General features: G+C 45.8%; 1 protein-coding gene across 6 annotated transcripts in view; it reads left to right on the top strand.

The window, feature by feature from the left end:
* Window positions 1-24,976, top strand: part of R3HDM2 (R3H domain containing 2) — a 2,186,793-nt gene that overhangs the window by 1,934,063 nt on the left and 227,754 nt on the right. The window lies entirely within an intron of this gene.

Below are 24,976 nucleotides of genomic sequence, written 5' to 3'. Positions count from 1 at the left end.
CGATTTCCACAAGTAACTGGCTGATTGCTGGACGGTTTATAGGATCTTGCATGAACACAAAAGTGTTGGTGTCTCCCCAAACAAGGTAAGGATGAACTTGAAGCAAATAGTAAAAGATCATAGCAAGTTGTTTGTGGGCATCATCGTTAGACACAGGACCATCAATACCTCCATTAAGACGCTCAGGCAATAGTCTAATCTGCTCCATTATCGCTGCCAATAAGCGTCTAATAGCCGGGCCATTCTTAAGATTCTGGAGAAACACACTTATGTTAGTGCTTCTCCCAACAAGTGCAGGGTAAGTTCTGAGTATAAATATGAAGACAGCGAGAAGTAGTCTGTGTATATCAGCATCTGTAAGAACCATAGGTGCCTCCAAAGAGAAATTCAGTAAGAAATAAATCCGGAAACTGCTCCCTCTTCGAGTCGTCGAACACAAAGTCCAAATCTGTCATGTTTTATTTTACCTTTGCACTCCACAGTCCAATGCCAGCAAAGCACCTGTGGCTCAAGAACAAATAGCTTTTTCACTCCTTGCTTAGAAGCTACAAATAGTGTCTCGAGGGAGCACATTCCAATGTGCTTTTTATCTGTCTACTGGACAGTCTCTGCATCCTTCCTCGTAATCGATCTAGTCCGCTCATGCTGAACTTCTTCACCTTGTCTTGCTTCTGAATGGGTTGGGGGTGATGCAGCCTTTCCAGCGTAGACTTTCACATCACCTTGATGTATCCAAGATCGTCATCCTAGGACCTTGACTGCTGGTGGAGTAAATGTCCTCTACTACCAACAGGCAGTTGAAACTGGGCTTGTGCCGCTTTCGTGTGACGTTTCTGATCAGTATTTGATCTCCAGGAAAAAGTCTAGGTATAGGTAATTCTTGAATTTTGGTTACTGTATGGTCTTAATCTGTGTTCTGAGACTGGCACCCTGTCCGCTTGACTTGATCTGAAATGACAGAGATACTAGCCGTCATACATGTTAAGTATGCACGTAGCTCATCTCCTAAAAATTCTGAAGTTGTCTGGGCATCACTCCTAGACCTCGATGGAGGAGTTAGAGGCGTGCTCATTCGCCTCCCTGGTACTAGTTCATGGGGTGTGAGGTGGTGGTCTGAGCCAAGCAGATTTCTCAATGCAAATAATGTAAGGGGCAGGCAATGCAGCCACCGCTTATTCGAGGTTAGGTTCAATATGGCTATTCTCTCTTTGAGCAGACCGTTGAGTCTCCCGCATATTCCTTCCCTTGCGGGTGATAAGCAGAAGAAAACTTGTGCTTAATGCTCAATAATAAGATTGTTTGCTCAAAAACCTCATTTACAAAATGGGGGCCATTATCTGATCGCAGCATCTCACATATTCCCCATCTGGAAATACTTCTCGGACTACGAACTTTGCAGCGCAAGTGGCGTCAGGGTGTGTGCATGGACCGGCCTTGATCCACCTAGAGAAGGGGCACACCACCACTATCATATACCTATATCCATTACAGGCTTGCAGCATGTCAGCATAGTCAATATGTAAATGCTGAAAGGACCAGTTGGTCGAGGAATTACTCCTCTGACTGTTTGCAGCATGTGCCCAGCAGGAAACGTTTGACCTACGATGCAATTTACTACATAAAAAGAAACGTGTTCCAGCAGGTTCGGTACAAACCAGTCCTCCGCAGTTGTTGCTGCAACCTTTCCCTAGTGACATGCGCAGGGCAGAGTAGCTGTTCTAACGCCACCCTTAATTAGGCTACAGCCATCACTGGTTTACCAGTGCTGTCATGTCACCACAGTGCATCGGAAGGGGATAAACAACACCCCCTCCGTGTCCACACGCTTTCTCTTCCTGTGGGGCTTCACCCTGAACTTCCATGAGTTGCGTTTTCGATAAGTGATTAAAACTTTCATTCACAATCATCATCAGAACAATCTTTTCCTTTACATCAGGTGTATCAAAACTCATTATGTCAAGCAAATATGCAACCCTTTTTGCCTCTTCGTCCGTGACTTGGTTTCCGCATGAAATAGTCTGTCCTCTTAGTGTTCGCTGCGTACTTGACTATTGCATTGGCTACTGGGAGTTGTAGTGCCTTAATAAACCTGTCCAATAAAGCGGCATGTTGCACCGGAGTTCCGTCCGCTCGGAGGTAGCCCCTCCTTTTCCAACGTGCTAGGCCTGCGTGCACGGTTGACGTCACGTAGGCAGAGTCACTATACACAGTTAATTCCTGGTCTGCGTGTTTCTCTAGCATAACAATCATTGCCACTAATTCTGCAGCCTTTATGCCATTACTTCAAACTCCCCGTTAGCCTTGTGCTCTACTACAGCGGCACCTGAATGCCTTTCTCCATCAGTTTGATCGATCCTCGAAGAACCGTCAATAAAGAGGATCTGCCCTGCTGCAAGAGCATTTTCTTTCACTCTCGGGATATCGTCATAGAATTCCTCATAAATCGAGAAATCACGCACTTGTTCACCCTCTGCCAGTGGTTTGGCTACAAATGTGGCAGGGATCACGAATTTACACCCGACTATTTTGATCGCTGGATTCGATATTACCACCTCATAAGCAGAAGCTCTTTGAGATGTCAGTGTGCCTTTAGGTTTCTCAAAAACAGCAAACAAAGCATGCTCGACAAATAACATCATGGAACACCCCATTACTATGGTTGCAGACTTCTCAATAACGAATGTGGTGGCTGCCAATGATTGTTCGCAAGGGAAGCAACCCCTCATTACTGGGTCCAGAATCCCACTGTAAAATGCCAGGGGCTTGTACCCCAATGTAGTTCTCTGCTTGAATACTGCTGTCATAACTGTTCGATTTGTGTGCGAGAATAAAAAGAACTCCTCAGAATAATTGGGGATTCCCAAATCTGGCAATGTGCATATTGCCTTTTTTAATTCATCAAACCCTTCCTCCATTTCCTCAGTCCATTCAATTTTTTTCCTGATTCAGCTGTGCCTTTTTCAGGGCTTGCAACAATGGTCTTGTGAACAAACTATAATCAAATACCCCTGCTCTGACATAGTTGCAATGTCCTAAAAACTGCTGCATTTGCTTTATCATGTGCGGTTTCACTGTTTTAAAAATTGCCTTGGCTCTCAGGTGTAACCTTCTTTCCTTCGTGTGAGATTAACTTCCCTATGTACAACACCTCTTCTTGGCAGTACTGCAGTTTCTCTTTGTCTATCTTATACCCTTTCTCTGCTGAAATGATCATTAGCTGAATCGAGTCTCGTCTGCACTCTTCATCTGATGTGCTGCTGACTAATATGTCATCTAAGTATTTCAGCACGACACTTGTCAAATCAATATTGCTTACGTCCGTCTGCAGGACCCTATTGAAAATCGATGGAGACTCACAGTACCAATGGGGCAAATGTGTGCTTTTCAACTTAGTCTCACGGAACGTAAATGACGTAAGATCTTGGAAGTCTTTATGTAACAGGATTGAGAAAGTCGTTTTCAAGTCAATCACTGTGAATTATCATGCCTCAGCCGGCATACTACATAGCATTGTCGCCCGATTTGGAACTCTACAATCTGGTTAATCGGCCTCATGTCCTGAATTAAATGCCATAACCCCCCCTTTTGATTTTTTGATAGGGTACACTGTGGTAATGCATAGTGACTCTGACATCACTAAGATGCCTTGATCCATCATGGCTGATATAGTCTTAAAAAATGCCCTCATCTGCCTCTCAAGACATATGATACTGCCTTGCTCGAGGTAAAATTGCTCCTGGCTTCAGCTTAATCTTAACTTCTCCCACCCCCTTCAACAGGCCTACGTCATAGGGGCTCATATTCCATAAAGAAGTCAGCACTTTCACCATATCCTCATCAAAAAATTTGGACACTGCCGCATAATCATCATTTTCTGTGAGATTGCTCTCCTCTCTGTTCTGATCCTATATGTAATGCTCATCTCAAACACTACTTCGTCATCTGACCGATCGTCTCTAAACATATCCTTGTCAGTCAATCTGTATCCTTCCCCAATAGCAATCACTGTTCTCCATGGTCTGCCATCATCATCAAATCCTTCGAGCATGGCCAGCTCCCCTTGCACTAAAGCTGCATGTAACTCTAAGGAAAACATCTGTCTCCCCTCTTCATCCATAGGGTTCTGTGGCCTAAACAAAAATTCATCAGGTATTCTCATTTCCTTGCCCACTAAACTGGGTGGCCATGTTAACAAAATGCATACCCCATAGTGAAAGACTGCTGGCTCTGACGGCACTCCTCGCATGGCTATTTGTCCTGTAAATGCCATGATAATTCACCCACGTTTAAATAATGTATTCCTGGCGTTGAACACACTATGCCTTCATCAGTGAAGGAGATTGTCATATTTAGTTTCGTCATTAATTCTCTGCCCAGTATATTAACTGGTGTCTGTTTCAATGGAACAGACATGTAACTCTTATAGAGACTGGCAATTTTTCAGTAAAAGGAACTCTACTTGTAGCTCCTGAGAACCCTTGAGCATTAATGGCATTACCGACAATTAACATTTTCCCTCTCGTATACATGAGCGAGTTGCCCCAGTGTCTAATAAAAAAGAAAAGGATTTGCTCCATATCGTGACCAGTGGTCGAAGTGTACAAAAAGAAGTAGTGGAACTATGTTCCCTGCTGGCCTGCACCCATTTCCCACAAACCCCATCACCGCACCCCTCCCACACACAATACAAACCCCCAAACACATGCACCTGCTGCTTAAGTAAACGTGCAGTGTGTTGCAGTGAAAGTGCAAGTTTCAACTTCTTCCTACACTTTTATTTTAAAACAAAACCATTCCGGAACAGTTTTTTTTTTAAATAAAAGTATAGGAACGATAACACTTAATTAAAAAAAAAAGTAGAGGAGCACCGCTCCCGCTCACTTCGACCAGTGATCGTGACGTCAACCCTTGGTTCCTCTTGAGGATTAGGCATCACAGATAGTACTGAACACATCAAGTCGTCCAGTGAGCTGTCCTATTGTGGTTACATACTTATCTTCGTACCTGTAAAAGGATTCCCACCCGTGACAGTGACACCCCCTATCCTATGAGTCAACACTTGTCCTGTGTTTGCGCTCTGGTGTATCTGCATGGGTGCGTGCTGCGATTTCCCTTGAGGCGGAATCAATGGTGTTTGCTGTGCTTGCAAAGCCTGCTGTGCTGGCGGTACCTGTGTTTGATACACTGTCTGGTCTTGGGTGAACCCGTCCCTGCTTTGTGGGCTTTATGCTGGAGGATAGGCTGTTCCCCGCCTCTTGAGAATAGCCCATTCTGCACATACCCTTGGGTCCCACATGTTTGCGCGATGTGCCCTGTCATTCCACATGTCCAACACACAGGAGGGAATCTTCTAATATGCCCATCCTGCTTGCCTTGATTACCATCTTGGCTATTCTGAAAACGTCCTTGATTACTCAGAATGTTTCCCTGATTATTCTGAAAGCCTCCTCTTCCACAGAAGCCGCCTCGTCCTCTTGGCATAAATCTGTTCCCTCCTTGATCAAACTGCCGTTGGTTATTCACCTGTGGCAAGCCTGATACTTGTTGTGATCCTGGCCCTTCTCCACTAGTCGGCATCGCCCCTTCTATAGCATACTTCAACAGCTTCGTCTGTACTAACATAGCCTCCTTGGGCTTTCTAGCATCCTCTTTCTTTCAATTTTTCTCTTGCAACAGTAGGCAATGATGTGCGATGGTCAACTGTATTTCTGCCCATGGTTTCCCCTTCATACCAACCAGCTTTTTTGAGCTGTCTCTGTACTTGGTCTGGCAACCCCAGACATAGTATATGATAAAATACAGGTATACATTTTCCCCACGGCTCCTGAGTTTCCAAAGACCACTGCTCTTGAAAATTCTGAGTGCAAGCAAGCAGATCTTCCCCTTCCTGCATCTTACGTGCCATGATAGCTCCCATATCCGACGTATCAGGATACTGTACTCCAAGCGCTTTCCAGACTGCCGCTCCACAATTATTAAATGGCGTGCCATTGTGCACTGGGTTCTGTGCTGTGACACTTGTGTATCCTTCTCTCGTCCAAATGTCGTCAGCCCTCTCCCCAAGGATAGCTGCTAGAAGACCCTTAATGTCCCCTATAGCTAACGTATTTCCGCCTGTCATTTTTTCTAATTCATAAATCAATTTTCTGTGTCCCAAAGTTAAACTCAGGAGCTTGCACCTTAAATTATCCTTGTCCATTTGGGGCCACAGAATATACTGCGGTCTGGCTCCTCCTTTTTCTAACAAGGGAAACTGCGAAATCCCGAAATCAGAATCTTTTTCCATCGTCTGCCCATTTATAGTAGGGACAATGGTTCCTGACCGCAGTCTTCCTGGCAATGACCTTAGTTTTTTCACGTATGGTGGCGAGTCCCCTCTTACACTATGGTCTCGTCCTTTAGGTCGACCTGGCCGCGCCACAAGCTCTGGCGTCCTTGGATTAGGTAGTTCCAGATCTGACCATTTAACTTGTTTATCTGTCGGAAAACATTCCTCAGAAGCACATGCACCAGCTCCCGCCTCCCCCACAGATATTTTCGCTGTCTTTGTCTCACATGTCTGGTCCCCAACTTGTGTGGCTATCCTCCTTCTCGTCTCTGCTTAGAGTCAGCCCGTCCAAAGACAAATCTCTATGCTCAAAACTAAAAGAGCTTCCCTCTTTACCTCGTGACTGGGAAATCTCAAATTGATAATCTTTCCCTTTGTTTTTTAATTCACCTTTTGTCCTCATCTCTCGATAAACTTTGTCCATTTTATCTCCTATCTCAAAATCCTCCTAGATTTACCTTGGAGGGCCCTGCCATCGGTTCTTGCGATGGGAAGAACTCCTCTGTCATTCCATGCTACTACTGGATTTGGCTCTTAGCTCCTTTTCAATGCGATCAATGTTGCATGCTCTGTTTTCTTTCGTTCCATCTCCTCATCAAATGCCTTTCGGTTCTTTGCTTTGTCTTTATCCTTTTCTACTTCCTGTCTTTTTGCATCTCTCCTCTCATTTGCCCTATGCACCTCATCGTCTGTGTCTTTGTATTCTATTTTCTCAATTTCTACTCTTCCTCTTCTCTCTTCTTTTCTAGCCTGTCTCGTTCTTCGGTTGCTGTCTGCCTGATATCATATTTCCTTTGCTCTTCCGCTCTTTCCTCTTTTCTTGACTGCTCTTCTTGATAGTTGCTCTTGCCTTAATCTACTCTGTGTTTTATCCTCATCCTCTTTCAATCATTTCTCTCGTTCCCTGTCTTTATCTTTCTCGTCTTGCCGTACTTCCGCAATGCTCTTCCCATCAAGTTTGAGCAATATCTGACAGCCCATCCATTAGTTCTGTATGAGCGCTATATCGTCAGCTTTCTTTTTCCCCTTTCCATCTCTTAATTTCCCGTTCTAAATCTAGAGTCCTAGTCGGTCGTTCACTTCTCTGTCCCGTAAGACTTTAAAGATCACATCCCTTTCTAGAGTTTTTTCTGGACTTCTCTCACTGTTGTACACAGGCGGCTCATGCGTCAGATTATTATATCTTACCGCTGCCTTAAGCTCTCATAATTTTCTTCAGGCGCGGTGGTGGGAGCAGAAGGCTTGACACCCCCCTCTTTACACTGTTAAACATCGAGTCTTCAGGAGGTCGGGTCTTCCCATTCTCTTCCAAAGATCTGAACTAGCTAACCTTTTTTCTAACTTCTTGCCCGTGTACGCTGCGTGCAAGTATGTAGTCATGTGTTGCAAAACTGCTTTTGCCAGTGACCCCCCGCCCCTTGTGGTCATGGCATGACATTTTTATCTGCCGTGTCCCTAAGCCATTTTGCACTATATTGTTTAAGCTTGTGTGCGTGTTTTGGCAGCTGTTTGCACAGGTGCATGAGTGGAGTGACCTCTTCCATCATGACAAGTCACAATTGACTGTCAACACCGTTGTTTTACACAGAAAATAATTTTCAGAAAAATAATACAATATGAGCGTGCACCACTCGTCGCAGCTCCAATCCTCTGTCTCACTTTACTTCAGTCTACCTATCACTCAATACCTTTGTCAACTAAATAATCTATTCTCAGCCTTTTACCACAAACTATAGGTTGTCGCTCTTCGGAATTTCATTGTTTTTCTTTTTATCACCTATAATACATACAATATACAGACTGACTGACTGGCCGGTCAACATACACTTCCGCCAACGCTCCTCGTGGCTACTCTCGCCCCTAATAATGACTCCGGTCGGAGGGTGAATTGTTTTCTTTAACAGATCTATCTCTTTGTCTCCTATATATCCGTTACGGATTTTACAACTCCTTCTAGACGTCCTCGATGTGGGATTTCTGGGCTTATCTTTTATGGAGCGCTCCTCGTCCACTTCTACTCTACGCTCTGTCGTTAACTCAAATACCCAACCAACCATCCCTTACTCTTTCCCCATTATCACTTTCCCCATTTAATAAACAGTTATGCTTTGCCAACTTTCTCAATCTACTCGCCATTCGCTTTTCAATTCCTGACCCTCTGGATCGTCTCCTCCTCAACCAGCCACTTCAGCCTTCGGTCCGCTCAGCTGCCCGTAGAAACCGGGAGGGGAACTCCGTGACAGAAGGACCCATCCCACCTATCCTTTAGTGACTTGCAAGTTTTTACTACTGGCCACTACCTACAGGGAGCTTCACATTCCTCCAGCTAAATGGCATAGGACATTTGATATTTCCGAGACCCTTAAAAGCCTACTGGGTTGACGGACCCCGAACCATCATCTCTTTGATACCACGTGAACCCACTGACCTAGGGCCCTTTTAAGATGAGGTAGCAATACTTTGAGATGGATGGGGTTGGCAAGTTACTCAAACATCAATAATCAAACCGACTCAGGAAGTTGGCAAAACGGTGCTCTTTTATTTGCAATTGTCTAAAACAGGGAGTTACAATGAGCATAACGGACGTTTGTTCGATTTCTTTCAGAGCATTTCATAAAAAACACAACTTGTTATAACAAAAACCTGTCATGAGTGATGTTGCACTACGTGGCAAACTACAAAAACCTACTTGGGGATGTAATGGGATTACATGGAACCATCTAAGTGTACGTTCCATAATCAGGGGGGGAGTGATTGGGTCTCTACTGTCAGGTGGGCAACTAAGCTCATCCCAAGTGCACATCATCTTTCGTGTCACTCTAATACTCGACACTCACTCCATTGATTATACAAACTATAGGGCTCTTTGGCACGTGGCCCCCTACCATTGCTTTGCCACCTTTGGTACCCTTCTGGAATATTCCTCACGCTAGCAGCACGCAGGTTACCATACCAGGTGCATGAAAGGTCGGCATGATCATGCCTCCACTTCTAATTAGCCCCACATCTATCATCACTCTTGCAGTCTGCCAGTCAATTAGGCTTTGAACTTGGCCTTGTAGCGGCTCTCTGCGCCTGAGAAATAAAGGGAGTATCTTCTTGGTTTTGGTGTAGCTCGACCCAATGTCTATTTTGATCTGACCATTTGACTGGGAGACGCCTTTTGCAGCATTTAATTCTATTAAATGATGCACTCTTGACGCCTTCAGTGTTTTTCCATTCAACCTCAAAACAGAAGTTGTTTCTTTCTCACATTCATTGTAGCTACTGGATGGACACCCAGGCTCAGTGTGGCCTGGTCTTCTTGGTGCTGGGCCAGTTAAGCCTTCCTTGAATTTCTCTCTCGCCATCTGTAATTTTCCAACTACGCCACACTGAAAACTCTTTCCAATCACGGATTTCAGCCTTTCTTTAAAGTGCACTGTGGAATAACCAGGTTCTATACATTCCTATGTATTAAACATTGGTGCATTGCCGCAAAACTATTCACTACTTAGCCATCCTTAAGAGCATCTTCATCTCGAGCCCGAAAGGTTGCTCATCTTTACCATCATCTCTTTAGAGCTTATAGAACTATATATTTTTTTACCTCGTGCATCTTTTCTAGGTGCGTCATCTTCTGCTCCGCATGACATCACCAGTCTTCTTTATTTTTCAAATGCACAGTTCCTATGGAACTTCATCCAAAAGAAGACTGTCTTTGCGCATGTATGTAGGGTTTTCTCAATGGATACCTTGTTTCCATGGTTCTCTGTGGTACAGGCATCCTTACTTGTACTACATGTGTTGCAATTTCTGGCTCCCAACATATAGGCAGCATGGGGGCAGAGCTTTTGGCGGGGGTACTCAATGACTCCTCTACAACCTGACTTACAAAACTGCCTTCTTAGTTTCTATTTTCGTCCATAAGAAGAGCAAGTGAACTTCAAGCATTGTCATTGCAGGACCCATTTTTTGTCATCCACAAGGCCAAATTGGTTTTACGAACTCACCCTAGGTTTTCACCTAAATTAATTTCCAAATTTCACGTGAACCAATCCATTGAGCTACCAGCCTTCTTTCAAAACCCATCAAGCTCAGCTGAGAGAAAACTCCATACACTAGATGTTAGGAGAGTGGTCCTTTACTATGTAAACAAGACCAAACCGCTCAGGAAAACAGACCAACTAGTTGTCTCTGTTGCACCAGGCAGAGAAGGAGACCACATTTCCAACAATGCCATCTGCAGATGTATAGTCGGATGCACACAGCTCTGTTACTCATTATCAAGCAAGGCACTTCCTTTCACACCAAGAGCTCACTCCACAAAGGTGTACAGGAGCTACTTTGGCCTTTATCTCAAATGTCCCGCTGGACACCATTTGCGAAGCAGCTACATGGAGCTCAGTACACACTTTCACTCAGCACTACTTCATTGACACTCATTCCAAAGCAGATACACAGGTGGGACAAGCGGTTCTAAAACATCTATTTGCCGCTGGACCTTATCACAGCCCACCAACTTCTCCTAACACTGCTAGCTAATCTATGCATAGCATGTGATCTAAGCAGATACCACAAGCCTCAAGAGGGATACATTATGTCTACCTTTTCTCCCCTTGGAAAGGTGGTGCATAGATGTTTATATGAGCTTTATCTGATTCATATCTGCTTTAACACACCTGTACTCACGCTACACTTCATGCTACCTCATGTCGGAAACAAAACAATCTGAGTGGCCTCGACGCGTGACAGACCATCGGTACAGTGGATGTCACACTAGGGATGGTATTACTGGCACGCCTTGTCGACGTCTTCGAGTTTAGAAAACAACAAGTGTAATACTCCACAGCTTCCACTAGATGTCGGCCTATGCATAGCATGTGAATCTAAGCAGATACAAGCATGAGAAATACGATTATGGTGAGTAATGTATCCATATAAATATATATCTGTCATCTACCTTCGTGATTCATAAGCATTTATATAGTGTCTACCTGCAATAATCTAATGTATGTTCACATAGCTTTGTGCATGAATGCCTATGTACTTCATGTCTACATGCATGTACCTCGTGATGTCAGTGATGTCATTCACTTCTCTAGTTAGTCAGTCGACCTGTTCGATTGATGACAACTCTACCTCCTCCATATCGTCACTGGTATGGTTTGAATGGCTGTCTGGGGGAGTAACGTTTCTCACGTGTGCGATATATCAGCGATGGTTATGAAGGGCTTAGGAGTGATGTTCATCTGTCATTTCTCTGCCTTTTAACTGCGAGTTGGGTGGAGGTCACGAGGGCCACACTTGGACCTCAGTCCTCAATCCCCCTTCTGGTCGGCGAGTTGACCACATTACCTAGACTCCCCCCTCTGTTCACGCACAATTTCGTGAGCCAAACCTTTGTTATTCCTCTGAGATGTCCATGATACTTTGCATGGTAATCCAAACTCCAGGTCAAAAAACTGCGGTCTCCACTAGGGTTACACCAGACCCATTTTCCCCAATAGTCACGTGTGTGTTGAAGGGAAATGCAAACACAGTTCCTGCCGGAAACAGAGGACACTGTGTCAACTGTGATTTCAGTGCATTACATGTCTGTTTCTTCGGTCCTTAAGTCTAGTAGTACTTTCATCCCTACTGTCTTTTCAGTGTCTTTTCCTGCATTGTGATATTGCTACTTTGATGACACACTAGGTGGATAACACTAGTACCAATGCTGCTACCAGTACCTTCAGCCCGTTGGCCATCCTGGATGGTATTCATGAGAAGATGTATGACAATCAGCCGTCATCCTTCCCTATGGCGTTTGTCTCTGCTTCCATTTTAGCATTTAGTTCTGATAGTTGTGTAATGGCCTCTGTCAGGGTCACATTCTCTTCATTGTAGGCAGGTAAGCATGTTCATTAAGAAGGCCCAATCTTGGCACAAACTCCTCCTTCCATGGCTGTGAGGAGGTTCAGAACGTATCGGTTTTGGAGGGCCATTAACCTGATAGCTCTCAATTCTTCCTTAATGGAATTGAAACCCTTCACTGTAAAATTTGTCTGCATCCGCTCCCAACACATGATCTGGAACCATTTGGCATTCACATGTGCTTGAAGTGCTGGAACGATGGACCCAAATAACATCTCAGTCCTGCTGAACAGCCTATGTTTTGGTGGTATCACGTCCAATGTGTCTCCCATTTTTGATGATGCATAGTTCCCTCTCTTTTCTCTTGTCAGCTATACAGAGCTCTTCTTCCTTTGATGAGCATCCATTTTGGGAAATCAGTCTATTTGTATGTCTTTCTGGGCACTACTAATGCTGGTGTGTTCAGCTGTACGAGAGAGCACATCCCTTCTCTAGCACTGGATCTTTCATGGATTCACATGCTGTGAATATTTCCCTGTTGTCAGGCTGTGAAACCTTGGTAACTTTAATTTAGTGTTTTCATATGGAAAACGTTGACACTTTAGTTTCCCATCAACATTCTTTTTAGGTGCTTTAGGCCACACCAATTGGACGTCTGATATAAATAGGCCCGCCCATGCGCCTTCCCTTCAGATTTCAACCGTCTCCAAACTGTTGGGATCACCTTGTGTTTCTTCGTGTTTGCACATGCTGTTGGTTTGGTTTGTGGGCTAGGATGTCATCGGTAGCCCAGAAGAAGTCTTTCGGCCTTGTACTACCTGCGACCTGAAGGTGTATGAAGGGGATGGCCATATGGATTGTCTCTACTGTCTCTACCCCCATCACTCGGCAGATGCCTGCGAGATATCCCAGGGATTTTTCCAGAAGACTTTGAAAGACCGTAATCGATGGCTCATATGCTGGCTTAACAAGGGCACTTACCCTGCTTCGGAGGTGAGTCGGCCCGGGGGAACCAGTCTTCAGGCAGAGCGGAGAAGGCCACAGAGCCCCCATGCTAAAAAGCAACGGACAGCGTTGCCTGCGTCAGGTTGTGAAAGGCAGCAAGTCTACGTCCTAGGTCGCATCATTCGAAGGGGGTTAGTGACTCCTCCTTGTCCAAGTATGATCGTCCTGACAGGTTCAATGGGTCTGGTGGTAGGCCCGAGAAGTCTACGGTGTCAGAGAAAGCACAGGCAAAGCTGAAGGAGTCTTCTTAGTCTTCTTCGAAGCACTCGTCCAGGGATCACCACAAGTCTTCGTCCAGCCGGGAGTCTTCGAAGCACCGTTCTGGTTCTTCTTCGAAAAAGTCTGGGTCTCTGGTGAAACCTAAGACCGGGGAGACTGTGGTTCCGACAACAAGCTCGTCTTCATCGATGGTGGTGGTGTCATCAGCACCGTCCACGACTTTGACGGACAGTGGTCCACTGCTGTTGTCGTCGCAGATGGAGTCGGAAGGATTGTCGACGACGGGTGCGGCATGGCAGTCTGCCTGCCACCTTTGAGTCCATACTTCCTGTGAACATTTTGCAGCAGGATCCCGCTATGTTTTCTGTTTCCTCGGTGATGGAGGAGGAACAGGAGCCGATTTTTGACCCATCGGCGCTGGGTCTGCAGAGTGAGAGGCTGTCGACGACGAGTGGGGTAGGGGCCGGTCCGCCCCTTGACCCGTTGTTTAATCAGCAGTCCCTGCTGTCATTTCAGGTGTTAGCTACGCTTCAGTCTTTGTTGGGGCAACTGGATGCGAGGTTGGCACCATCTCCGAGTCCGGCATTGCCGGTGGTCGACGGTTTGTCTGTGAGGCGTCTAGGAAGTCTCTTCTGGCACGGTTGCCATTGCTGGTGGGGTTGGGCCGTCCACAGAGTCATCCGGAGGGAGCAGAGTTATCTGAATCAGACCCTGAGAGTGCTCCGCGGGACACCCTATCAACAGTGTCTTTCTTCACCGACAAGGGATGACGCATGGGACACAGACCCTGAGGTGGAGCAGCCCCGTAGTCCGGCACAGTCATCTCTGCTGGATGGTATTTTTTTTTATTTTTTTTTTATTAAAAGTTGTTTTTAAAGTTTGATTAACAAACGTTTACAACATCATCATGTTCCATTATTAAAATCATTTCATAGAAAATTAACTCACGTTTGTACTATGTTAAATTAAAATCATCATTGTGCATCATCATACATATTTGAGAATTAAATCCAATTAAATAGAACAAATTCATACTTTGGTCACGCGTTTGGCTTACTAATATGTAGGCAAATTCATACTTTTCTTCTACAATTAGATTATTAACAAGCTTAACATTAGAAATTAATTCATATTTTCTTTCTCCTCCAGTTCGAATTCCAGTTTTTCAAGAAATGCGCACAATAAGACAATTACTTTCATTGAGTATCCCCACATAAATTTTTTCCAACACCATTCCCTTGCTTCCTCAGTCATGCCTAGCACCTGTGGACCAATTAAGATATATCGCAAAGTTTCAAAGTATTCACAATATACTGTAAGGTGTTTCAGATTTTCTATCCAGATTTTACCCCCACAAAATCTACACCATGGTTTTTGTCCAACATTAAAGTTTTTTTTCCATTTAATGGTATTCTCAAGGGTGTGAAACAAATTGAGTTTAAATCTCAGATAGACTTGTCTCTGTTTGTTCGCCGGGAATTTTATCAAATAAGGTTTACGAGGCACTCTTGCTGTTGCAAATTTTGCCGCTTCAGTATATAACTTCTTTTCTTGCATGTCTTCTATTGTTAATACCCAATCCTGCTCGTATAGGCGTTTTTTTACAAGTCCCATACGGAATTCTAAATCTGTTGGTTTTAAACCACATTCGGCCAGTATTTTTATCATACATTCCGAGAACTCCAACAATGATTTGGGTATTCGTTTCCCGATCATGATTAGAAATTCCCCGTACAATGAGTGTTGCTGTGGGAACAACATCTTTCCGTAATTTGTTAGCTGTCGCCAATGGTACCTGGTTGATAGAGCAGAAATTCCTAACTCCTGTCGTAAAATACAATTTGGGAGTGATTTTGGCAGTCTCAAAGTCGCTTTCCACAGTTGCCCTTGGATTTGATCTAATATTAAGTCTATGTTACATAGACATAGATCCAATCCATAAAGTAGAATTGCTTCCACTTTCAGCATATAGAATTGAATAAGTGGTTCCATTGAAAATTTACAATGCTTTGCAAATACCATCCGCATTTGTGTCACTAGAACATTTTTTTTTTTATTTAAATTTGCGGACCATGTTTTTCTAGAAGGTGAGTCAATAATATCATATCCCAGATATCTCATATTTAATGCAGTGGGCATGTGGATGGTATTTATCGACCATTGCATTTTGGGAGATTTCTTTAAGTTTTTTAATATGAATATACTTGACTTCTCAACATTGCATGTAAGGTTGTTTTTAAAAAGATATACTGCAAATATTTCCAGTTTTCTTTGTAGGCCATAAGGGGTTCGGTCAAAAATTAGAACATCATCTGCAAATGCAATCCATTGAATACGTAAATGTGCCAGTCTTGCTGGATAGCTTAATTCCGAGTTCCATATTGACTCTATATCAGAGATGTATAGGTTAAATAGGGTAGCTGCCAAATTGCACCCCTGCTTTACCCCCACTTTGGTAATAATCGGAACTGTAGTTGAACCAGAGCTATTAATGCGGACCAAATTTGAGGTGTTATAATGCAATTTGGCCAACATTGCTATTAAATGAAGCGGAAACCCCATTTCATCCATCTGTGCCCAGAGAAGAGTCCTAATTACACAGTCGAAGGCTGCTGTTAAATCCATGGATGCCATATATAGTGGACCCGTGTTCGGAATATTCGTTTGTGCAATTAGGTGCGCCAAAACAGTTGCATTTAAAGCAGTTCCCATTCCGGCGCGAAAGCCAATCTGAAATTTCGATAGAATGTTCCTTTGCTTAATTACCGCCTTCATCTGTTGTAATAACAAGATAGCTAAGGTCTTGGCACTTGCATCCATCAAGGCAATCGGACGAAAATTGCTTGGATTGGTCTTGATCCCTTTCTTATGAATTGGGACTATAACCGATTGAAGCCAAGATGGAGGGACAGTAGAAGAGTAAATAATCTCGTCAAATTGAGTTTTTAATATCGGAGCCCATAACTGCACGTTTTCTTTCAAAGCACATGGTGGAATGCAGTCTGGACCAGGCGCTCTTGATTTGTTCAATTTTGCAAGTGCCCATGTGATATCCTCAAGTGACCAGCCCTCAAATTCATTCAACAATCTATTTGTAAATTTATCAACAAGTAATTTAAATCTTTCCGGTAAGGCAAATTTATTTTTGTAATATTGTGTCCATGTTTCGGCACTTATACTCGAGCTTTGATTCACCGTTTGATGGAAGTCATTACCCCTTAGGAGTGCCCACATCGAACGCCTGTCATTTTTGCACAATGCTGCTATCATTGTTTGGTTCATTGTGTTATGAAGCTATATTCTATAATTCTTTATGCGATTACCATATTTGTTGAGTACTTTTCGTTTCTGTTTATAGTATTCGCTATTAGATAGACACATTTCATTTAATTGCAGAATTTCGTTTTTCTTTTGTTTCCTTAAGATTGCAATTCTGGTAGCCATTAAAGCGACTGCCGGCGGTTTTGTTATTTCTTTAGTTTTTTGAATTACCAAATACATGAGCGCTATTATAATAATTAATGAAATTTGACTAATCGTTAAGACAATTGTTTGTGGTTCATGATTGTTGCTGTCGCAATATATTAACCTCTTGATGAATACATTTAGGTTTTTACAAGTTTTGGTATTCCATCGGAGGGAAGCACCTGGTCGATCTTCCGAAATAAATATGCTAAGTGGATCTAATAGCAATTTTGGAATCATTAATTGGAAATCTGCATATAAAATATGATGGTCACTCAATTCAGTCGTCGCGATCTCGACCCCCTTACAATCTGATGCTAGTTCCCCAGATACCGCAATGTAATCGATACATGAAGATCTGTTATTTCGGGACCATGTGATCGCCTTTCCTGTTATGAGAAAGGGTAAGAAGTCTATGTTCCAGCGTTTAAAGAATTGTTTTAGTCGTATTCCCCGTCTCCTTGATTTCAGGGATAAACTTTGTACATAACTTTTATTTTCGTTTTGCAGAGTTTCAGTACAATTTGAATTAAAATCTCCTCCTATGATTATTTTTACGTTAGACCACTTACAGAAAACTTCATCAAGCAGAGTATCCAAATCTTTCAATAAAGAATCCATTGCGGTACCTAGTGGGTTATAGTATACTGATACTATTAAAACATAATCCATAGATGATAGTCCTATGTTAATTACAATTGCAATGTAGGATGTAGTTATAACAGTTGATAACAGGGAGTACCTCAGAGCAGTGTTTACCAGGATGGAGATCCCCCCTGATGGTCTCCCTCTATGTACTCTGCTGGATGGTATTGGGGCATTCAATGCCATGATGTCAAAGGCGTGTCTGAAGTTTGGGCTTGCGCCTGAAGAGGAACTTAAGGACTGCTTTCTCTTCGACCATATGGGAAAGTGAAGGAAGGAGATCTTCTCGGTGACGATTCTCTACCACGTGTGGCAGGAGTACCTGCGCATGATGCGCCACCCGTTTTCGGAACCGGTGGCTCCTGAGTCTACCCCTAGATGACTGGTGTCACAGCCCATACCGGCCGTAAGGCCAGAAGCCAACACAAATGTGTTACACCTCCGGACAGTGAGGCCAGGCAACAGGACGCCTTTGGGAAGAAGGTCCTGACGGTAGGGGTTACGACGGTGATAAATGTGGTACTGGCTAGCCTGGATTCTTGAACATCTTCCGGAGCAACACCGCAAGGAGGCAATGCTGTAGGTTCGAGAGGAGGAGGAGGCCTCCACACACAGCATCAATATTGCAGTGGACCTGGCAGAGTCGGGGTTTAAGCAAATTAATAATGGGGTTGGGCTCCGACGGCAGGCCTAGCTGAAGTGTACAGATTTTCGTCCAGAGGTCTAATATAAGGCCTTCGATATGACCTGTGAGGGTGAACACTTGTTTGGCAAAAAAGTTGATGAGGCCCTGAAAGGAATGAAAGAGGATACAGAGACGGCAAAGTCCTTGGGTTCCTTGCAAAGTGGTCGCTCTTTTCGCTCCTTTCGAGCTTTTCGTGGAGTCTCTGGGAATGCCCAGTTTGCCTCCTCCAGAGATCGCAGTTACGGGCGCTCCAGCTACTCGTCTCAAGGTTATCGGCTATCAGTCCAGTCGGCTCAGAAGAGCAGGGACTTTCAAGCTCAACGAAAGAAAGATTTGCAGTCCTCGGCGGCTAAGGGAAGGCAGTCAAAAGCTCAACAATGACTGCCATATGGACAATCTACTGGGGCGCAGGGTGGCGATCAATGTCGACGAGTGGCAACGGATACCATCAGATCACTGGGTGCTCGATACGGTATGTCTCGACCACTCGCTGGAGTTTCGGTGTCCTCCGGTCCCTCTTCCTCCAGTGCATGTGGTGCAGCCGCATCTTCCAATCTTGCGGCAGGAGGTGGTACTCATGCTAGAGAAAGGGGCGATAGAACCAGTTCTGGTCATGGAGCGTGGCCAGGGGGTGTACTCCCGGTACTTTGTCGTGAAAAAACCCAACAGCAAGTGGAGGCCTATTCTAGATCTTCGGGCGTTGAACCAGAATCTGCAACGCCTGAAGTTCAAGATGCTCACCCTTCAATATGTCGTACGCTCGGTGCAACCGGGCGAGTTCCTGATCTATTATATGGCATTTATAACGCGCCTATACACAAGTGTTTCAAGGCGCGACGAGGCAACGGAGGGGAGCAAAGGGAGGACGGTCAATGATCCTACTAGGCCAGGTGTTATTCAGATCACGCAAGTGCGTGGAAAGGGGGCAGGGACAGTGCAGTACATGGCAAAAGATAACAATAAGTAACGGCCAGCATGTGGCAAGTGCATGGTAAGTGCAGACATCAGGTGTCAAGGGCTGGTAGGGGGACTGTAGGGATACAAAAACAGTCCCCAAGTACGGGGGTTGCCGGGTGGGCAGTGCAGGTGTGTGATGCAGGCGGGGGAGGGACTTGGGCTCGAGATCACAGGGTGTCCAGGTAGCCAGTGCAGTTCGAGTTACAGCCAGGAGGTCAGCAGAGGAGAGGAGGAGAAAAAGCAGAAGCAAAGAGAAAGGTATTGAGGTGCTTCTGGACCGGCGATGGTTCTTCTCAAGTTTAAGGGAGGCAGAGAGGCTGTTCCAGAGGGAGGCACCAGCCGAGGAAAGAGATCTACCACCCACTCGATGCTTGGAGAAGCGAATGACCCTGAGGGAGTTGGAGGCAGATGAGCGAAGAGCTCGAGAAGGAAGATATTTAGGAAGAGAGGGTTGAAGGTATTGAGGCCCCAGGCCCCAGAAGGCCTTGTGGACGATGCAGAGGGTTTTGAACTTAATCCTCGCAGCCACTGGGAGCCAGTGCAGAGATTTCAGTCTTGGAGAGATACAATCCCTGGGCTTGAGGCCAAGGACAAGTCTTGCAGTCGTGTTCTGGATAAGTTGCAGAGGGTGGAGAGTAGAAGCAGGCAGATTTAGAAAGAGGCTGTTGCAATAGTCCAGCCTAGAGAGAACCACAACTCTGGAGACAGTGAGCTTCTGGGGGGAGGAGAGGAAAGGAAGAATACCTCTGAGGAGGTGCAGCTGATAGTGTAACTTCTTAGAGACGTCAGAGATGTGATGAGAGAAGGAGAGTGTGGAGTCGAAGATGACCACAAAGTTTTTAGCCTTGCAGGTGGGAGCAGGAAGAGGGCCAAGAGAGGCCGGCCAGAGAGCTACAGGGAAGGTGGGAGCGGGTGTGCCAATGAGGCGAATCGCAATCTTACTGGCATTAATGCAGAGGTCATTGGCGGCACACCACTCCTGGATAGCAGACAGAGATGAGGGAAGGAATGGAGGCCGCTGAGGGTAGCCTGAAAATGAGCTTGGTGTCATCCGCATAGCACTGAAATTTGGGGCAGAGAGCGGCAATGCAGTGTGCAAGGAGTGCCAGGTATTGGTTGAACAGCCAGGGAGAGAGGTTAGACCCCTGGGGGACACCACAGGTAGAAAAAAAGATAGCGGAGAAGAAGGACCCAAGTTGGACCTGGGAGGGTCGGTCAGAGAGGAAAGAAGTCAGCCACGCCAGAGCCTGACCAGTGATACCCAGGTTATCACAGAGACAGTTGAGCAGGATGGCATGGTTGACAGTGTCAAAGTCAGAGGATAGATCAATCAAGATGAGGATGCAAGGGGTGTTAGTCAAGGTTGGAGAGCAGGTCTTCACAGGTGTTCAGGAGAGCAGTTTATGTGCTTCTGGCAGCACTGAAGCCAGACTGATGGTCATGAAGACAACCAACGGATTCAGTGTGGAGATTAAGCTGGGAGATGGCCAGTTTCTCCTGGAGCTTGCCCAGGAAGGGAGTGATGGAGATTGGGCGATAGTTAACCCGGCAGGAGGGGTCGGCAGAGGGTTTCTTAAGAAGAGGGTGCACACACAAGTGCTTCAGGGGGGATGGGAAGACTCCAGTGGCGAAGGAGTGATTGCAGAAATCAACCAGGGCGGGAGCCAGGGAGTCGATGTGGTCCTTGATAGTTTTGGAGGAACAGGGGTGAACCTGTTTCGACAAGACTTTCATAGATCGGACTTGTCTAGAAACCTTGTCCGCGGAGAACAGGGGAAAGGCAGAGTAGGAGGGAGGGGGGGTGGCTGCAGAAGGGCCAGAGGAAGAGCAGGGAGCAGGGAGTAGGAGGAAGGAGGGGATAGGAGAGTGAGGACAGGATGTCCTGAGTTTTAGAGATGAAGTAAGAAGCCAGTGCCGTGCAGAGGGCCTGGGAAAGCACAGGAGAGGGAGAGACTGCATCAGGATTGGCCAGTTCCTTGCAGATTTTAAAGAGTTTAGACTAATTGTTAGACGCCGCAGAGATGTGGGCTTGGATAGGAGCTCTCTTCTTGGTTAGGACAGAGAGCCGGTATTGACTTTGTAGCAGGCGGCAGGCCAGTTTGTCAGAGTCGTTAGATCTGCAGGATGCCTATTTTCACATCCCTATGAGGCTGTAACACTGCAAGTTCCTTCGTTTTGTTGTCTGAGAAGATCACTATCAGTTTCGGGTCCTCCCGTTTGGCCTGAAGTCTTCCCCCAGGACGTTCACAAAGTGTCTAACCCGGTGGCTGCCTTCCTCTGGAGGGATGGTCATCATGCGTACCCCTACCTGGATGATGGGTTTGTTGCGGTCTCATGGCGACCATGTGACTTTTGCAATGGCTGGGATTCGCCGTCAACTTCGACAAATCGTATTTAACGCCATCCAGAGAATTTGTGTTTCTCGGGCGCAGTTTCTTACCCTGGACTATCTGGTAAAACCTTCCAGCGAGCGAGTGGTAAAGTTGCGGTCCAAGGCAGGCGAGTGGAAAGGGGGGCACAGTGGTCTCAGTACGAGGTTACATGTCACTGTTGGGGGGCCAATGGTGGACGCCCTTTGGTGGTGGACGTGCACAATCAATCTTGTGAGGGGCAAGCCCTTGCTGGAGCCGGAGTTCCAATTCACGAATGTGGCAGACGCTTCCCAGATAGGTTTGGGTGCACACCTCGACGAGTCACAGGTACAGGACCTATGGTCTCGGGTGGAGACTGCGTTGCATATCAATGTGCTCGCGTTGAGGGCGTGCATTGGGCCCTGAAGTTGTTTCTTCCGCGGATCGGTGGTGAGGGTGTTAACGGACAATACCAACACAATGTTCTGTTTAAGGAAACAGGTGGGCACGCATTCGAGAGTCCTGTCAAAGGAGGCGCAGAACGTTTGGTATTGGTCTCTAGCTCAAGGTATCAATATTGTCGCTTTCCATCTTCCCGGGGTTCTGAATGTTCCAGTGGACACGCTCACCAGGGACACCAGAAAGCTGTACGATTGGAGGCTGAATGCGCAGCAGATGTCAAGAATCTTCCGGCAATGGGGGTCTCCTCCGATAGATTTGTTTGCTACAAGGGAAAACAAGCAGTGTCTGGAGTTTGTCAGCTGAGGGGCTCATCCGGAGTCATTGGGGGCCGCGTTCCCGTGGACGGGCCTCTTTGCGTATGCGTTTCCCCCGTTTCCACTCATTCTAGGGACCATCCAGTGAATTCGAAAGTACCAGTGTAGGGTGATTTTGGATGCCCCGTTCTGGCCCAGGCAGACGTGGTTTTCAGATCTCCTTCATCTGGCGGTGGAAGTGCCTGTTCGGTTGGGAGCGGATCTGGATCGCCTGTCTCAGGACGACGACAGAGTGTGGCATCCCGATCCGGCGTCTGTCTGGCGACGTGGCTCCTGATCACCGAGTTCGGTCATCTAGGGATATCCAGGGAATGACGGATCTTGGGATTCAGCAAGGGCTCCTTCTTCCAATGTCTCGTATGGTCATAAATGGGTGAGATTCTGTACCTGGTGTGAGGGTCATCCTGAGATAGAGCCTTTGGATGTCTCCCCGGCTCAGGTTCTTCCGTAGTTGTTACACCTTGCACAAGGGGGCCTGGCGTTCTCATCCATTAAGGTGCATTTGGTGGTGATTTCCAGGTTAACGAGAAAGCGCCATACTGCTCCTCCGTTTAGTAATCACTTGGTGAAACATTTTCTGAAAGGGCTATTTCGGACATTTCCCCCGGTGAAGAGGGTTACCCCAGTGTGGAGCCTCAATGTAGTTCTGTCAGCTTTGATGAAACCTCCTTTTGGACCCATGTCGACGGCTTCTTTGAAGTTCCTCTCATGGAAGGTGGCTTTTCTAGTGGCGATTACCTCGGCCTGTCGGGTGTCAGAGTTCCAAGTGCACTGGTCATTGACCCACCTTATCGAAGGTTTATGAAGGACAAGGTTCTCCTTCATAAACCTGCACTTTATCCCGAAAGTGCCGTCAGCATTTCACAAACTTGCCTCTTTTGCCTTACCTTTGGTCTTTGCTTATGCATCCACGCCGGCAGAAAAGGCCCTGCATTCTCTGGACGTTAAGAGGGCACTAAAGTTTTATAGGAATCGTACACAGGACTTCAGGAAGTCAAGGCAGCTGTTTGTGGCGTTTGGGTCCTCCAACAAGGGGCAGTCTATTTCCAAACAAGGACTTTCCTGTTGTTTCCTCTACAATTTCTTTTTCACACACAAACTGGCAAGCATTTGAGGGGTGCTCCAAGGCTCATTCTATGCAGTCCATGCCGTCATCGGCGGCGCTGAGGTTTGGGATACCGCAGGTGGACATTTGCCAGGCAGCCTCCTGGGCGGTGCCGCATACCTTCACCAGGCATTGCGGTCTGGGGCAGCAATATTTGGAAGATGTGCAGGTGGGACGAGCGGTCCTCCGCCTGTTTTGGTAAGGTAGGCCCCGCAACCCTGGGGGTTTCTATTTTGCTCTATCACTTGCTGGGTTTGTTGTCTCATGTATGCGATGAGATGCGATTTGTTGGTTTGCCTAAGACACACCGCCACACATTGGTTGTACTGCTATGTAATCTATGCACAGCACGTGAGTCCATGAAAGATCCGATGCTGGAGAAGGGAGTAGTTTCTTACCTGTAACTCCATTACTTAAGCGTTGGTATCTTTCATGGATTCACATGCGCCCGCCGGCCACCCTTGCAGGCAAACCTGGGTTCAGGTTCCCTCTACTTTGGAGGTTAAAATCTGAAGGGAAGCCGCAGGGGCGGGGCTATTTATATCAGACGTTCTATTGGTGTGGCCTAAAGCACCCAAAAAGAACGTCGATGGGACACTCAAGTGTCGAAGTTTTCCATAGGAAAACGCTAAATTAAAGTTACTGAGGTTTCCCAGCCTGACGACTGGGAAATATTCACAGCATGTGAAACCATGAAAGATACCAACACTGGAGAAATTGAGTTTCAAGTAAGAAACTACTCCCTTCCCAATTAGGTGGCAACTGCATGTATGCCTTCGAACCGCAGGCCCACTAGTGGTCCATGAGCACCACAGTACCACCCTTCATGCCTGGTATCTTTTGAGATTTGCTTGCATTATTTATTCTTTCCAACCTTCATTGGATCATCATTCTGGAAACATAACAAAGCACTCTCGTGGTAGAATTAGCATAGGACCTGCTTCATTTTCTACCCATGTGAGTAACTTTGCACTTGCTTCCCATTCCTTGAGGCAATTGTTTTCCTTTTGTACTATTTCTACTGAAACTATTAGGAGCGTGTGTGCTTTGATCCCCACCACTCCTTCTTTCCATCCGTCTGCTGTATACATTTGTTTGTTCACTAACAGCTGTGGTCTTTCCCAGCAGCCTGGCATTCCTCCTATCTCCTTTTGTCCCTTCTTGGTGCATTGTATTTCTTTTTGTGTCACTATCTTTTCTTCTCCTTTGTGTGGACCATCAAAGATGTATTCTATTGTTTTGTCTGTACTCCAGTGATAGTCTCTCATTTCTTGAGTCTTGATGAAACTATCTTTATACGGCCCGTATGCCTTGAAATCGACCTCTGGTGGTGCAGAGCGACAAATGCATAAGGCATTGTCCTCTGGCGGTTGGAACCTGATTTACTATGAATGTTCTGGATGTACTCGTGACGTAGGGAATGAGAGAGAGCATACATAACAGCTGTCCTTTGTGGTTTATTTCCCTACCTTGCTCATGCGCTTGTACCACATTATTAGAAATATGGGCCGAATCAGTTAAGTATACATTTACCTGGTTAAAGTCTACGTCTACGTCTGCACTGCGTTTAGGTCTTTTTACCTCTCTGCCAGCAATTTTCATCTG

The sequence above is a fragment of the Ambystoma mexicanum genome, chromosome 3q, assembly GCF_040938575.1.
Source record: "Ambystoma mexicanum isolate Mex_15411 chromosome 3q, UKY_AmexF1_1, whole genome shotgun sequence".
In the NCBI taxonomy this organism is placed as follows: Eukaryota; Metazoa; Chordata; class Amphibia; order Caudata; family Ambystomatidae; genus Ambystoma; species Ambystoma mexicanum.
Note: the sequence above shows the minus strand (reverse complement) of the source record. Positions and strands in the feature narration are given on the sequence as shown.